This window comes from Phyllobates terribilis, unplaced genomic scaffold, assembly GCF_046119375.1.
Source record: "Phyllobates terribilis strain yellow unplaced genomic scaffold, ASM4611937v1 Scaffold_417__1_contigs__length_1623298, whole genome shotgun sequence".
Lineage (NCBI taxonomy): Eukaryota > Metazoa > Chordata > Amphibia > Anura > Dendrobatidae > Phyllobates > Phyllobates terribilis.
Window position 1 is genome coordinate 1,566,143 of NW_027363177.1, and position 4,804 is coordinate 1,570,946.

Below are 4,804 nucleotides of genomic sequence, written 5' to 3' on the forward strand. Positions count from 1 at the left end.
TCCATATTATTATTTCCAAGACCCGTAACGTTATCATTTTTCGGGATCTGGGGCCGGGTGAGGGCTTATTTTTTGTGCACGGAGCTGTCATTTTTCATTATTTCGGGGGTAGATACAATGTTTTGATCGCCTCTAGTTGCATTTTATTGCAATATTGCGGTGGCCAAAATAACGTAATTCTGGAGTTTGGATTTTTTTTCTCGTTACGCCGTTTACTGATCTGATTACTTAATATTTTGATAGATTGAACATTTCTTAACGCGATGATACCAAATATGTGTATTTTTTTTTTATGAGCCGGTTATCACAGGAGATTCACAATGAAAGGCACGGGGGTCTTCTGCAGACTCCGGTTTGTCATGACAGCCCACTGATGCCCTGCGATCACGTGACAACATCGCTGATGTGAACGTTGATAGATAGATGGAGATTATAAGGTGGGAGGGGGGATAAAGTGCAAAAATGCATTCATCTCTTGCTGTACTGTACGTATATATGTGAACCCTCTCCACATGTACAGCACTCTGGAATTACCAGGGTGGTCCGGTCTACAAGTCTGCAGTCACTCTATGATTCTCCGCCAGTGGGCGAGTGACTAGTGCTGGACTAGTCTTGTCTCTGGCTATGGTTTCCGGCTCGCTCTTCATTGTACATAATGTACCTTGCTGCAATTGTGCTGGCAGACTGCAGTTCATGCTCCCGGGGTTTGGGCCGGAGAAATCAGGTGACAGGTTCCCTTTAGAAATAAAGAATAGTAATAATAATGGCAGCCAGCTATTTACTGTGTATGGGGCATGGCAAGCTGCTCAACGTATTATGACCCCATGTATTATAGCATCAATATATCTTCATCTCCTTCAGATTTTACTCCTGACTCTGTCTGGTCAAGGACCACAGAGGGGACGTCAGTCACCACCGTGCATCAGCTGAGAAGAGACCTTCAGCGTGTACAGGACACAGCAGAGAGCCGGACATCTTTAGGGTGAGTATAATGGCGGAGGTGCTGGGCTCCTGTGTCCCTCTTACTTAGACTGATTAGATAAGTGGAGGAGGTCGGACCATGGCTGTTGGCACCAAGTATTATGGCACATGGTACCACGTATTGTGGTACATGACACCATTTGTTATGGCATGATGTAAAATGGCATCAATATGTTTTCATCTCCTTCAGATTTTACTCCTGACTCTGTCTGGTCAAGGACCACAGAGGGGACGTCAGTCACCACCGTCCATCAGCTGAGAAGAGACCTTCAGCGTGTACAGGACACAGCACAGAGCCGGACATCTTTAGGGTGAGTATAATGGCGGAGGTGCTGGGCTCCTGTGTCCCTCTTACTTAGACTGATTAGATAAGTGGAGGAGGTCGGACCATGGCTGTTGGCACCAAGTATTATGGCACATGGTACCACGTATTGTGGTACATGACACCATTTGTTATGGCATGATGTAAAATGGCATCAATATGTTTTCATCTCCTTCAGATTTTACTCCTGACTCTGTCTGGTCAAGGACCACAGAGAGGACGTCAGTCACCACCGTCCATCAGCTGAGAAGAGACCTTCAGCGTGTACAAGACACAGCAGAGAGCCGGACATCTTTAGGGTGAGTATAATGGCGGAGGTGCTGACTGTTGGCACCGACCATTGATTTAGGCCGGGGTTGTACAAGCCAACTTATGGCATTTAACGACTATCATTCGGTTGCTTGTTGGCTGATTGTGTCACTTAATTGCCTATTTGAGCATTTCTTATTGCTGCAAAATACTGACCAAATACTGGACGTGTGAACATGGCTTAATGCTGAAAATTATTTGGTTTAGATCTAAAATAAAACCTGTGTCAAGTTGTAGTTTGTGCTGATGGGGTCTACCATTGCTGTACACACAGGACTGGGGGAAATAAAATGGTAAAATCTAATCTGTGACTTGGATTATAGGTTGGAATAACACTCTACTGCTCGGAACTTATCACACTTTTCCTTGTGGAGCAGTGAAAACGCTACTTTAAAGTTTGTTTTTGGCTAAGAAACCTGATTTACATTGTGGAATTCACCAGCTATTACTGTAAGTATTCTGAGGTTAATAGAACAAACATTTCCTGCTGAAAAATAAAAGAATAAAATCTGACCAATCTATTCTTCATTTTAGGGTGGATAAACTACTACAGAGCTGAAATCTTGACAAGAAGATCCCTGTCTATTACTAAGATATCAGCTGAATTCTTTATTGCTACTATTGACATCACATGTAAAAGTAGTTAAAGGGTAACTATAATATTGTGTAACATTTAAGCATAAGTGGCAATGTGTGCACTTGATGGGAGGAATAGCGCTCATTGATCATTTTATCATTGATTGATACAATTTGTTGAAGGTTCAGTTCCCATGTAAAGTAAATACTTTCTATATATTTGGCTGTTTCAGGTTGTCCTGCTTTATCTTCTCATCCCTGCTACTTATTTTGACTGTTACAAGGAACATATCTTGTTAGATGTAAGTGTTTTACTTTACTCAAATGTGAAAAAAATCAAAGCCGAGCTCTAAAAATGCCATTGCCTTCTATTTCCAGACAATCTTTTCCTTATACAAGGTTTGGCCTATAACCAATACATGCATGCCTGGGTTTAAGAGGACCTGTTGATTATTTTAGCTTTTTTCTTGTTTTTATGGTGGGGGTGATGTAGGTGCCCTTTCAGACTTTTGCTATGGGCCCCATGATTTCTATGGACGCCCTTGCACATATCTTATTTACATTTGCTTCATTCTTAAAAAAAAAATTCTTTGTTAGGAAGTTAGAAGGGTTAAAAGTTTAGCAGCAATTTTTCATTTTTTTAATGAAATTGACAAAACCTAGATTTTTCGGGACCATTTCACCTTTGAAGTAACTTAGAGGGGCCTATATGTCAGGAAAACCAGCAAACAAGACCCGATTTTAAAATCTGCACCCTTGATTGTATTCAAAACCTGCAGAAAGCTTGTTAACCCTTTAGAAAGAAATGAAAATGACATTTTCTGTGTAACATAGATGTTGCTTTAGTCCTAAACTTCTCATTTTCACAAGGGTAACAGGAGAAACTGGAAGCCACAATGAGTGGTACAATTTCTCCTGAGTGCAGTGATCTCCCATATGTGGGCAGAATCTACTCTATGGTAACGCGGCCGGGCTCCAGAGGGAAGGAGCACGATATGATTTTTGGAGCAGGTTTTCTACTGGAATAGTTTGCAGAGGCCCTAAGTGCCAGAACAGCAGAATCCTCCTTCAAGTGACCCCATTTAGACATTACACATCTCTAGAAATTCATCTACTGTGAAAAAACAACTTTGACTTTATGGGTTATTTTTCAGTGGATATTACAGAGTAAAAATTGCAAATAGTGTTGTGCTCGTACATTGTAGTGGCCAATACATTGTATCCAGCTTGTGCTTCTGGAGACACGCACTCCGTAAATTAACTGGGCTCCCCCACTAGAGTAATGCCAAAAAGTGATAAACCGCAGATTAGTAACTACTGACGGGTTCTGATCTCTAATTACAATATGCAGATTGTTCATTCCATATGATTAAGTCCAGTAAGTTTTATGTTCTCCTCCCATAAGGAGGTGAACAGATCACTGTATCGGTATTAGTATCCTTGTACCGATCCTGCCAAAAACCAACATTACAAAACGAGTCTGCTCTTAGCTCAAACTTCAGAAATGCCACATAGTGATGTGTAATGGAATAAGAAGACCGAGGGCTTACCTTACCCTGCACGGTGAAGCCCCCTGTGCCAATGGGTAATGTATGTAAAGAAAACCCACAGCATCCATTGGTTTTCAATATGGCGTTGGCTGCATCCTCATCTGTTCTCCAGCTGTAATGTGAAATATCATTTTATTATTTGCATTTATATTGTAGAAATAATGATAATTTACCTTCAATTAATGAATGTTAATTCCATTGATAATTTACATGACATTTCTTCTAACATAATATTCCTTTCTTGGCAGATTTCCTCTGATTACATGATGAAGCATTCCAGCATGGCATCCAGCGATCAACATAAAGACCTGTTGGCCTTGCTGGATCTGCTCGCTGTCCCACTCCTGGAGGACACTATTCCAGGCATTGTCACATCATATGAGCCTGAAGAAATGAAGACCATGACCAGCGTGCTTATAGAACATCTGCATGATCTGGATGGACAGGATTTGGTGAATGCCCTCCTGTTCTTGGCAACTGTAACATCTGCCAGAGCGGACGCTGAGAACTTTCTGACTGATGAGCTGATTGATGAGACCTACTGTCTGATGCTCAAAGCAGAAAGTGAGAGACATCAGGGAATAACTGGTGCAGCTATGACGCTCCTGGCTAACATTGCTGTATACCGCTCTGAAGACGTCATGGAGCTCTTGGAAATCGATGAGGAACATCTACAGAGCAGCGAACTGAAAACACTGGATCTGATTTCCACCAAAACCATCAGAGTTTGGAATGAGATAATTGCAGCGCAGAATATACTGACAGTGGATGACTTGATTGTCCATACACAACACCAAGCTGGACCATCTGACAGCTTTGATTTTTATTATCATCTTCTGCACCCTAGCTATGGGTTCATTAACCATCAGGATGACTCTCATGTCCTCCAAGACACAGACACAACCCAGGCTGCGATGTGTCGTTACATTACTTGTGTCTTAACTGATGAGGAAAGGAAAAAGGTCATCCATTACCTGCTTATAGCAATGAGATCTGCTGTAAGAACCAGCAAACTCATCAGCATCATGTTCTTCTCGGAGCTCCTACTTCATCCTGAGCTCCTGGA